This window comes from Lissotriton vulgaris, chromosome 4_1 (genome assembly GCF_964263255.1).
Source record: "Lissotriton vulgaris chromosome 4_1, aLisVul1.2, whole genome shotgun sequence".
NCBI classification, from domain to species: domain Eukaryota; kingdom Metazoa; phylum Chordata; class Amphibia; order Caudata; family Salamandridae; genus Lissotriton; species Lissotriton vulgaris.
The window spans coordinates 680,764,180-680,777,316 of NC_141691.1; positions in this window are offsets into that span (position 1 = coordinate 680,764,180).

Genomic DNA, 13,137 nt, shown 5'->3' on the forward strand with positions numbered 1-13,137 from the left:
CCCCTCCATCGCTAAGTTTGTATTAGAGACAGAGACTTTTTTAGAAACCGAATTGAATTCTTTCCTTGTGTCGGTCTGCTCTTCATCTACTGTTGATGATACTGTTGAAAGTGATGCTTGACTGGATCGGGCTATAATATCATCCGCATCTTTTTGGGCACCAAATTGGTCCATCATGGTTGTAGCTATTTCATTAGGAGAGTAGGGCTGTGATCTATCTTTAATTGCTGGACTGAATATGTTTGAGATTCTTGGTTGTGAATCCATCGAGTGACCAGTATTTTTGGCTGCAGCTTTTAAATTCTTAATTGTTTGTAATCTTTTTGCCTTTTTTTCCAGCAGATCCAGGTTATCCCTACATATTGGTTCTTTTTCTACCATTTTTATTATCTCCTTTTCCTTTGTTTTCTTTTTGGATTTTTCGGTCTCCTTATGGGGCTTCTGTTCATTGACGACTCTAGCTCTCCCATCTGGTTTACTTGCTCTCATGTTGCCTTCGTCATTTTCATCGTAGTTTTCCGTTGCCTTGTAACCCCTGGTTTCGGGCCGTCGCTGGGTCTCTTTGACTTTCTGCGGTCCTTGTGGGTTATCTTTAAGATTTCCTCTAGCATTCAAGCTCTCTTGACTTTCAGATTTCTCTTGATCTCCCTGGGCCACGGCTTTTATTTCTTGGGTTTGAATTAGGGTTTGCGCTTGCTTTGCTATACTTAGTGATCCTGAGGAGTCTAATGTATTTAATGTAGCTTCACTCATGTTGATATTCAGTCCGACTGACACATCATTCACCCCAGATGCTCCATTTCCGGCACCTTTCGGGCCATTATCATCGATGTTAAGGGTTGTGGCACCTGTCTTTGATTTATTGCCAGCCATATTTCTTGTCGATATAAAGATTGCAAATACTGGAAGTAGCAATAGCTTTGAGGGTCGGGTCTGTTTTACTGGTAGTAATTGAATAGATTGCCCTGTGGGCTGCGCTGCTCGGACTTTGTATCTTTTAGATCTTGTATTAGCTCCAGCTATGGTTAACACTCGTGTGGGAGCTCTTTGTAATGTCCAGGCATCTGTTTTGATTTTAAATATTCCAACTCCCCCAGTCCTTTTTTGAGCAGTGAATGAACACGAACCCCCAATATTTTCTCCTTTGGTCCGAGAGATCCTGGCACTTTTACGTGTTTCTATCTCTACCACAGAGGCCATATAACGTTTCGGATTACTGCTTGATGTCCCATATATAGACCCATATGTAATATCTTTCCTTATTGCCTTTGGTTCAAATAAATGCATCAAAGTACCGTCAAAGTACCGACAAAGTTTTTTTTTATTTTAGCATAGCCAATATCCAATGGCCAGTGCCAAGTATTCTCATTGTTTTCAATTGGGTTTTAAGTTTTGATTTTCGAGCTATACCCCAGCTATACTCCAGCTATGAGAGTTTCATTTTGTCTCATTTTTGTCTCATGCATCTCCTGAGTTACAAGTTACAAGCGCTGACCCTGCTGCTGAATCACGGCGCCGTTTCCTTAGCAACGCGTGCGTATGCTCAACGTGCTCCGCGCCCAAATGCCCTTTATGTTCAGAGCCTGCAGTGTTCGCAGATGGCGATAATGGTAGGAGAGAGGAGAGGAAGTAGAGCATGGGACCCGGAGCTGGCGTGTACGAGCAGATGCGGAGAGAGAAGGGCGGTCAAAAGTGCAATAAACCGCAATAAACCGGCAGGCATGTATATCGAGCGCTCCCCCACTTGTGCTTGTGCTTGCTTACTTGTGTTTGTTTGTTTGTGTTTGTGCTTATCGTTTGTCTCTCGTCACATAAGCCTCTGCTATGATCGTGCAGACAGCTTGGTGGGTTTTGGAGTTCTAGTCTTTAACCCAAGAAACGGGAGAGTAGATACATATAAACACACATTCCACGCATTACTCACGTTTTTTTATCCCTTTTGGATATCGTAGTATATCGTAGCGCTGGTTAGCCGTGCAGCAAAGAACAGATGGCGAAAGTAGAAAACATCAGACTCAAGAGTGTAGCAAAACCTTGAGAGCCTCCACGGAGCCATGCAGAAACTGAACAGAACTAAGCATTTATTCGTGAACACGCTGACACGCAGACCCAGTGTCAGACAAAGCCAGACAAAGTCTAAGTCCAGAGTTAAGATCCCGGAACTCTGACTCGGCGTGGGGATGAAAATACTGCTCACTTTACATCACATTTTGCTTTTTTTAATTTTCCGTTCTCCTCAAGCTTCTCCGCACTTTCTCAATCCTCAATCCTCAGCGTGAGCATACAGTATAAATCGCAGTAGTGCTAGAGTTCATGCTGCAGCAACCTTCACACCCGTAGAGTTTTTATGAGCCAAGCCACTCAAAGATCAAAGATCAGCTACCATTTCATCACTCAGGCCACCTGAATAGTTGCAGCTCCATATCATCACCATAGCACTGTAGCACTGTAGCACTGTAGCAATGCCGTCAGAGAAAGATTTCTTAGTCTTTAAACTCGGGCTTTAGGTTTTCGGACCGTGAGTTATTCATTACTCATGAATAGGCTCGTAGATAGGTAGGTAGGTTGACAAAACCCTCGGCAGCAGGAGCAAGCTCTGCAGACGACCTCTCACACTGACGCCATCTTGCCTCTCCAAGTCCCTACTTCCAATAGAAATCCTAACCCTAGCCCTGGTCCCAACCCTACATTGATTGAATCACAGACCCAGAAACCAATCAGAACCCTCAAATACCCAACCAATGAGGACAATAACCCTAATCCAATAGAAACACCAGATACAACCACCAATCAGTGTACACATTTACTAACCACTAGCCCTAGCGACCTCAGACAAGGTTTGCTGGCCAGGGAGTTGGAAGCTACTTCTCCTGTTCAGAATCTCCTTGGAGACAGACAGGCTCAATCCACACTTTGGACTTCTGCAGGTAAAGGCCTCACTAACTTGAAATCTAACAATACAGTTTGAATAAAACGTTACTCCCTCTCCTGGCCAAAAAATGAAGTGCACAGTCCCTAGTAAACACAGTTTAAACAGCTCACAGAAACACCATCTGATGTAGAATATCCATGTTGCTGGGGGGGAGGCAGGGGGGCTGGCTTCACTGGCTTGCGAACACAAAATGGTGGCTGGGAGTGCACTGTTTTAACATACAGGTCTTAGCGCAGAGCAGCAGAGAAATTTGAAGGGAAAACTGAATTGTCACCAGGAACGAGAGGGATAAACTACAAAGTTTGGACTGCAAATCCCACAATTCAACACGTTAAATGGAAGCAATCATGGGCAGGGAAAACCACAAGTTTAAAACACAAAACAGGTGATAAAATATGCACTCACAGGCAGGTTAAAACTACAATTTTAAACTATAACAACCACAGGCAAAGACAGTAATCACAGAAAGGGAAAATCTTTTTTTAAAACTTTTGCTTTGGGGAAGAGACAGCACTAGTCTGCCTGCTTCCTACTTCCTGGACTCTGCTCACTGCAATCTGGGGCACAGGTAGGCTGTAACTCACAAGTTGGAGGAGAATGATTTGGGATGTGCACCCAGCAAGGCCTTAAGGGGCATGGGCAGGTGTGTGGGGACGGCTCAGAGTTGCCTGGTAGTTGAATAGCCAATCCCCAGTCCTGGGTCTGCTGGCCTGGAGGAGGGGTGGGGGACTGGGGAGCTGCTTTTCCTGTTCAGAATCTCCTAGGAGACAGACAGGTTCAATCCACACTTTGGACTTTTGCAGATAAAGGCCTCACTAACTTGAAATCTAACAATACTGTTTGAATAAAACTTTACTCCCTCTCCTGGACAAAAAACGAAGTGCACAGTCCTTAGTAAACACAGTTTAAACAGCTCACAGAAGCACCCTCTGGTGTAGAATATCCCTGTTGCTGGGAAGAGGCAGGGGGGCTGGTTTCACTGGCTTGTGAACACAAAATGGTAGCTGGGGGTACATGTTTTAGCACAGAGCAAAGGAGAAATTTGGAGTGAAAACTATATAGTCATCAGGAATGAGAGGATAGGGTCCCCAGGGCCAGAAGTGGCCCAGGAGAAGGGCCACGCAGCCCCTCTTCAATATTGGTTTTTTTGTAAAGGTTTTTGTAAAAATAATAAAATAAAGAGCCACAGTCCCAGGGGATGGAGTCCCCGGGGCCAATAGAGGCATAAGGAGGCGGCCATGCCATGATGCAGGGATGTACCCTGTGACTCAAGTCCCACAACATGGGCAACATGTACGTAAGGGGGAGTCCTTGCCCCTACGTTAGTCTGTGCTTTCATTCTTTTTTGATCATGGACATGGCACGTCGGTGTGCAGGGGGTGTTGTTTGTCCCTCTGCAATGTGTGGGGGCGATGCGATTTCACAGTGTGTACCATGTTTGTTTCCGAATTGGCGCAGGTTACATACTGTCAATGTGCATTGTGGCTGTTTGTGTGGAAATGCCTATCTGATTGGGACAATGGTCATTTGTTCTGCGTCACAGCTGTGGGGGGTTGTGCTCACACGTTGTCATCTCATTGTTTATTGACTCTGCTCTTATGGTGCATTTTTCCACCAGATGCGTGGGATTTGCAGGCCGGTCGCTGGTTTTCTGTGCTTTTTGTACCCCGATTGGCCTCATCACAAGATTTATTGAGTTCGCGTTTCGCATTTATGCGGCGTGGCGTTGATTTTAACGCGGCAGTTGACGCTTTATCTGGAGACTATCTTATGGTACCGCAGTCTTGAGAATGCCTCGTTAACACTGCATAATTTTCCCGCGATAGACTGCGATGTTGGAAGTTGCGTTAAGTTACTTTTGTGATGGTTATCACACGTTCTTGAGAATATGCCCCATAATGCGTACACTCAGCCTTCAATCTAATTAATAAGCCAATCATGGAGAGAAAGAATACCTAGTTAAAAAATGAAAGATATCCCTAGAACAGAATTCTTCACCAAAAAAGTGCATAATAGTGGTTGTGATTAAAAAATAGAATACAAAATATAGAAATGCAAAGACCCAATCATGCTCCCACAAGGGACAGGTAGTTTGCAACTTTCTATTCTGAAAGGCAAAAAATATATCAAGCTAACTCTTACCGGAGTAACAGATACCACAAACAAGGATGTTACTGTGCAAATATTTGCATTAAGAGCACGGATCTGTGGCAGAAACAAATGGGTCAAACGGGCCACTGGGGGAACAAATAAACATACATTTTAAAGATAAACCAAACAACAATGCATCTTGTGAATGTATCTTGTTCAAGAACTTTGTTAATAGAAAAGAATAATACCTTAAGTGGTTCGTCTGGACTATGAAACCATGCAGACGACAAAATGATAATTGAGGAAATATGAGAAAGGTCAAGGAGGATAATGAGGAATTCAAAATGATTTTTAAAAAAACCGGAATCCGAGTAAAAAACATAAACAAATGTGATTAATTTCATATTAATAAAGAAAGGCTGTGTCTTGAAGTAAGTGGTGAAAGTTTCCACTAGATATATTATTTGTCGTCTAAAAACTTGGCTAGACAAGATCTTGGAAACAAAATAAAGTATTGTTCTCTTGATGCCGTCCTCAAATGAAGGGGGAAGGTTTTGAGTAGGATGAAAGCATAGATAATACAACTTAGTTCTCGTGTTGATGAATGAGTATAGACTACATCTCTCCAATATGGTCTAAGTGAAAGGAGGAAGAGGCACGTGAAAGACATCAATGAACAAGATATCATGTACAAAACGTTGCTGCGGCTAATTTTGGTTATCAAATAATGATGTGTGGCTATGATCGGTGTGGTATAGTTAAAAAAAAAAAAACAAGAAAGTCGTCTCTTTCTGATGGGCTATAACCCATCAACCTATACTCGAAGATCAACAAAAGATGATATAGAAATAAATAGCCTGGAAAAAGGCATCAAGATGCACTGATTCACATACAACTTTACTAACACGTGGACAAACCAACGAGCTATGTGTGGCAGGATAAAACGCTGCATCGCTATTATTAAAGATATCTATGTTTAACAATCAATATTATTTGATAATGCAGATATAAGGACCATGTGGGACAGGAAGGAGAACCCCTGAAAACGTAACCGCATACATTTGGATAGAGAATAGGGATACCATATTAAGGCAACAAGCCAAAGACAGTTCGTCTGCATTCGGTATCTACTTTGATATATGTAAATGGTATACGAAAACATAATATGACACAGTATCTGTGAAATAAAACAATACAGTGGTATAGGTATAGGTAATGTGACACAGTCTCTGTGAAAAATATACATACCGCATTAGCAAAACGAGCTGGTATGAGCGTAGCTGACTGAAGTCTAACTAAACATGAGACTCCATGGATGAATAATTTGACCATGGTCCACGGACATGAATAGGTAACTCACCTTCAGTAATAGTGCACCACTTGAAAACAGGAAGACCTGAGTTAATAAAGTAGATTCTATGTCAGAACCGAAGGTGAGGATTATTGATGGACTTGGCCCTTTTTGCAAGGTCATCCCGGAACTTTTTGCCTTCCTCCTGTATTTTTCTGACCTTTGATGGTGATTTTAGGACTTCAAGCACTTTATCACTGCTGTTCAGTGCTAAAGTGAATGTGCTCTCTAAGGTAAACTTGGTAAGATTGGTCAACACCTGTTTGGCATATTTTATTTACCTATCAGACACTTGTACAGTAGAATCAGATATACCCAGGGCCAGTAAATTAAATGCTACTGGTGGGCTAAGCGGTTCATAAGGGGGTGGTGATGGACGGAGCATCTGAACCAATCAAACACTCACACCCAGTCAACAGATCTGGGTTTAATCCATCACCGTTCTTTAACCCACTCTGCCACCCCAGTTCAGACATGGCCATATGCAAATCAGTCTGACCCTGTGCCTCATGGGAACAGTCCAGCCCGAACTGCCAAGCCATGCCTTCCCTAGACCAGAAACAAGCATCCGAGGACCGGTTTCGGGCATCTCAGCCGTCTTCAGCCCAGCTTGCTTGAATCCAGTGGCAAAGTGAGCAAGGGACTCACGTCTGAGCATACCCTGCCAATTTATGGCGAACAAAATGTAAATGTAAATTGATACTTGTATAGCGCACTACTCACCCGCAAGGGTCTCAAGGCCCTTGTACGAATACCGCTGTGGAACCCATCCTGGCTTTCCCTGTGAGGCGTCCACTCCTGGGCACCCCCAAGGTGGAGGCCAGGCATCCTTAGCGTTATGGGGCCATTGTGTAGATTAAGCAAGCTATTGCCCAGAGTTGCAGAGTGGGACTCCATGATTGGAATAGGCGCCAAGGCGAGAATTATCAGGTCCGTGGAGTTTTGAGCCCAAGACCCGCCGAGGCGGGGAATTGAACCCTGGTCCCGGGCTAGACCTCTGCATCAGGGTCTGCCGCTCTAATCATTTAGCCACACTTCTCCACAAAGCGGTACAAAAGGGGGTGGTAATGGACGGAGCATCTGAACCAATTAAACACTCACACCCAGTCAACAGATTTGGGTTTAATCCATCACCTTTCTTTAGCCCACTCTGCCACCCAAGTTCAGACATGGCCATATGAAAATCAGTCTAACCCTGTGCCTCATGGGCACAGTCCAGCCCGAACTGCCAAGCCATGCCTTCCCTGGACCGGAAACAAGCTTCAGAGGACCGGTTTCTGGCATTTCAGCTGTCTTCAGCCCGGCTTGCTTGAATCCAGTGGCAAAGTGAGCATGGGACTCACGTCTGAGCATACCCTGCCAACTTATGGCGAACGAAGCGGTACAAAAGGGTGTGGTGATGGACGGAGCATCTGAACCAATCAAACACTCACACCCAGATCTGGGTTTAATCCATCACCGTTATTTGGCCCACTCTGCCACCCCAGTTCAGACATGGCCATATGCAAATCAGTCTGACCCTGTGCCTCATGGGAACAGTCCAGCCCGAACTGCCAACTGTTATTTTTGCACTGGTGTGCTTGCCCCTTGCACCATCCACCAAAGTAACCTTTCAAACCTGTCTCAGGCCTCTGCCACTGCAGGGCCTGTGTGCGCAGTTTAATGCCGCTGTCATATGGCACATAAATGGTTCCACGACTGTGACTCCCCCTTTACTACATATCAGTCACCCCTAAGGTAGGCCAGCTAGCCCTATGGGCAGGGTGAGGTGTTGGTAAAAGGTAGGACATGTGCCTTGACTGTGTGGCATGTCCTGGTAGTGACAGACAGCCTATTTGTTTTTTCACTGCTCTAAAGGCTGCCCTCTCATAGGAATGCATTGGGGATTCCCTGTTATGTGCTTCAGTATTAATTCCTGACAAAAGAGGGGTAGCGTGATCAAGTTTGGTATGTTTGGAATAGTGGTGATAAATGCTGCGCATTGGTGTTCGTGGATTTATTGTCACTATTTTAGAAATGCCACTTTTAGAAGTAGGCATTTCTGTTTGCTGTGTCTTTGTGCCTGCCTGTTATGTATTGACTGGCTGGCCTTGGAGTGAAAGGAGCTGCGGAAGTGCAGTGGCTCCAGAGAGCCTGGATGAGTAAGCGCTAGGCTGAATAGGCCTGGTCTGTATTTGGAGTGGTGGGAGGAGTAGCACCTGCAACTGAATAGAGCTGTACCTGCCTTCCACAATGATGGCTCCACCCCCCTGTGGTGTGTCTGGGGCCAGGGCTTACACTTACAATGGGGACTGTTGTTCACTGAAAAGATATTCCTAAGTGCCCCCCAGAACTGGTTTTTGACAGGCTCAGAGCCCTGGGCCACGGGAGAAAAAAGACATTTGGTAGTATAGATATTGGGGCTGTGACCCCAAATTTGGTGTGCTTACTTGAAACTTGTGGCTGGCGGGCTGCTGGACTGCCAGGAGGAACCACTTAGGGACTGATTTACTCTGGGGGGGCTGGGGGAAGGACTGTCCCCCTGTTTCTGAGCCCCCTTGTGCTGGCCTGCCTGGCTGCACCCTGCTGGCGTGTCCCCAGCACTCTTCCAGGAGTGCTGCAGTGCCCCTGGTCTGGGCAGACTCAAGCATTTCTATTGTCACTGTGTTCTTGACCCTGAACTGGGCTGGGTACGCACTAAAGTTACTACCCTAAGCCCCCAGTGTGGGCTCACCCTGCAGTCCAGCGTGTGGAGCGATTTGTTGTTTGGCGCTCAGGAGCTCTGTGCCATGCAGCCGGTTTCCGTCAATCCCCTGGTGAGCACCGTAGTCTCCTTAAGGGAAGGAGAAGGGAAGCCTGCGCCGAGACAGAAGCTGACTCCGTGCCTTCAAGCATCCTCCAGCGAGTTGTCATAGCAACAAGGGAGCTGCAGGAGAGGTCAGAAGTCAGGTGGAGGATACCTGGTTGTGTGCGAGGCCAACAAGAGCAGACCCAACTGAGACTTTGCTCCGTGTTCAGGAGTCCCGGACCAACGCTCCAGGGCAGAAGGCCCTGCACCCAAGGGAGACTGTTGCTCCATGCCTCCACAACCCAGGAGGGGGCCTGACCAGAGTGCTGAGTGCACAGCTAGCCTTTGGTGTCAGAGAAGACAAGGGCTGCTGCCGCTAATGCAGAGGACCTGCCCTGTGCACCCGGCAACGCAGCACCGAGGGCATTCTTCCTACCTGAGAGGTTATCGGGCACAGTTGCCTGTAGTGGTGTGGGCAGTTTGTCACCAGGTACCATCATTAGAGCGTGGGTGGCGCTCTAACTGGTATGCCATCCTAGGGTAATGTATCCACTGAAGTAGTGTGCCCTGATGTAATGTTGCATAGTGTGAGGATATGCCCAGTGATGGTGGATGTATAATTTCTGCCCGCTACTAGTCATTACTATGGTGCACTGTGGGCTAATGTACATTACTGCTAGTGTTTACTTCGGTCCACTGTTGACAATTCTGTGTATGTGTACTATACTATGCTCAGTGCCGTTATTTGGGTTATGCATAATGTGTTATGCTAAAGTTCAATGCTACAAATAGTTATTAGTTATCCCCAAATGTAATGTTTATGACAATTGCCTGATTGGCAACATGGTGTATATAATCGCCGCCACTAATGTTAGAAATTTGATTTTTGTGTGGCTTAGGTGCATGCCCTAGCCAACCAGAAATCCCATTTCTAACAATTATGAATCACTTTCTTTACTTTTTATTAACAGCACGTTCAAAGATAAAGTAAACAAAACACAGACATAACTACAACTCCCATGAACCACAGGGATTAACCATGGCCACCAATAGTCCAATCAAGTAACAGTGCGATAGTCTATATATTCCAAATCACGCTGTAGTCCTTCCTCTTTCTTCACTGCTAACCTTGTCAGTTAAGTCACTTTCATACCCTTTTCCTGACTAGTTGGGTTATAGGTTTATAGTGCTGTAGATGACGTGTAGTTTTTTTCTGTGTATATGCTTTTGACTGTTTTACGAGCATTCTTGTAACCGCAGCATCTGACTATCTGACTTTGTTTTTGTGTAGTAGGCATTTTGCTCAAGCGCTTCTCCTGAGACTGCGTATGTTCGCTAGGTGGTGTACTTTCATGCTTTTGAGTGCATTCCTTCGCACAGAGGAGCATCTTGTTAGCGTTCCTGGGGTTGTGTGCACTGAGGGGCACAGAGGGATTCCTCTGCTCAGTGCCTGCTTCCCCCCAACCCTTGTTTGACACAGCGTATGCAGTAAGAAGGGGAAACAACCTTTGCAACGCAACTTTTACAACTCACTACCATTACAACGAAACTTTTACAACGCAAGATCCATTACATCGCATGCCATTACAACGCAACCATTACAACGCATGACACTACAACGCAATACCACTACAACGTATGTCATTACAACGCATACCATTACAACGCATACCATCACAACCCATAGTACCCTTACACTATCCAACACTTACCCTACTGTTGCACCCCCTGGAGTTAGAATAGTCATTTTTACCCCTACACTATCCAACACTTACCGTACTGTTGCACCCCCTGGAGTTAGAATAGTAATTTTTACCCCTACACTATCCTACACTTACCCTACTGTTGCACCCCCCTGGAGTAAGAATAGTAATTTTTACCCCTACACTATCCAATACTTACCATACATGCAATATAATGGTATGCATTGTAAAGGTAGGCTTGGTAAAGGTTGTATGCGTTGCTTGTAATGGAATGCGTTGTAAAGGTAGTTTTAAAAAATTTGTTGTAATGGCATGCATTGTAATGGAATGCGTTGTAATGGATGTTGCGTTTAAAAAAGATTTGTTGTAAAGGTATGCGTTGTAAAAGTATGCGTTGTAACGACATACATCCGTAAGAAGTGAATGGCTTAGCCCACTTGATTGTTTTTTGTGGTAAACGCTAGTTTACTGTTTAGGTATTTGAAAGAGCACCAGCTAGGGGGCTGCCCTTACTAACTTTCATAGGGCCTGATAGTGCTCTTACCCTCTTAATAAGGCAGTCCCAAGGGTAACATGACTATGCACCCTCACTTGCCTCTGAGGAGGAATGGCTCCCCAAATGGCGCCTTCCTGCAGGGATGGACAAGCTCCTCAACAACACCATTTCCCAGGTGCTTGCTCCTCTGCAGGAGAGTGTTGCCAAATTGTTGACCCAGGTTTCCAAGGGCACAGGGATCCTGGGGGATGGGGGGCTGGGCCTAATGGGGTAACTTTGGTTCCCTCACGCCAGGCTTAGCCACCTGACTGAAGTTTTGCATAAGAGTGCGCACACACTTAAAGAAGCACCCTACTGGAAGGACGACATACCGGGGCAATGGGCGATGACGTCGCAATGGATTTTGACCCAGAGGAGGGGTTACCCAACTTGGGGGAGGGTGACATGGAGGACAAAGATGTTTTGCCTGATAAGGCCCAGGACTCAGGCAGCCCGCACCTGGCCAACTCAGACTAATACAAGGGCGACCCTACCACCTACTGATATGTTCAACCCAGAGGGCATTTATCGACTGCGCTTCACGGAGTGGGTCTCTGAGAGGAAGGTGGCAGAGTATATGGTGAGTAAGATCCGCCAGCCCCTGAGCAAGGAGGTGAGGGCCTGTCTCTGAGCGGAGTGTCCCAGACCATCACTCAGGGATGAGGGTACAGCGAACCCTGAGATTGACCGGAAACTATATACCTTTTTTTGGCAAGTATATGAGGGACCCCAAAAAGGGCATTACCGAATCCTAAAGGGCATGCCAGGATAAACTCTTGGACGTGATGGGTCCCCTAACGAAGAACATCAAACTGGCAGAAAAACAGTGAGGCCAGCCTCTCCCCATGGATGAAGTAGCGGGGTGGGTGCACAGGGCGGTCTGCCTCCTCGGCAATGCCAACTGCACACTCTCTGCAGAACATCGACCAGGCCCAGGCATCAATGAAAAATATTTTTCCTGTGAAGGTTTTTGGAGGTCTGGAAGAGGCAGGGGTCGCTCCTCCAGCTACCAGTCCTACCTAGGCCCTAACAGAGCCCAGGCCTGAAGGAACAACGGCTGGCAGGATGGCCGTCAGGGAACCTTCTTCCCAGCCTGCGGCGGCAGAAGAGGAAAAAACAACTGAGCCCGGGGAGGGTCCCAATGCAACAACGGATACAATGGTAAGCCCCATTCTGTTATCACCTCTACATTTATGGGGGAGACTGGAACTGTTTACTCACAAATGGGCAGAGATCACGGCCGACCCTTGGGTGATGGGGACCGTACAAAGGTATCATATAGAGTTCTACAGGACGCCAGTGTATACAGTAAAGCCCTGCCATTTTTTTCTACTCAGGACGTGCCCCTTATAGAACTAGAAGTTCAGGACCTACTGGCCAAGGGTGCGGTATGCACTTCTGATCTACTTTCCAGGGGTCTCATAAGCAACCTGTTTTTAGTGGAGAAGAAAGACGAAGGCTTCTGCCCTGTCATCAACCTAAGTTCCTTCAATGAGTGGCTGGTCTATCGCCACTTCAAGATGGCGGGAATCCTTCTCCTCAGGGTTCTGCTTCTTCAGGATGACTGGTTAGCACGTCTCGATCTCAAGGATGCCTACCTGAAGGTCCCTATCTTTCCCCCTCATTGCTAGTTTCTCCAATTCAAATGCAGGGGGTAAATCTTTCTCCCATTCGGCCTGCTGTGATCACCCTGGTGCTTTACAAAACTTCTCAGACCAGTGGCGGAACATCTCAAGACACTGGGCATCTGGTTGATGA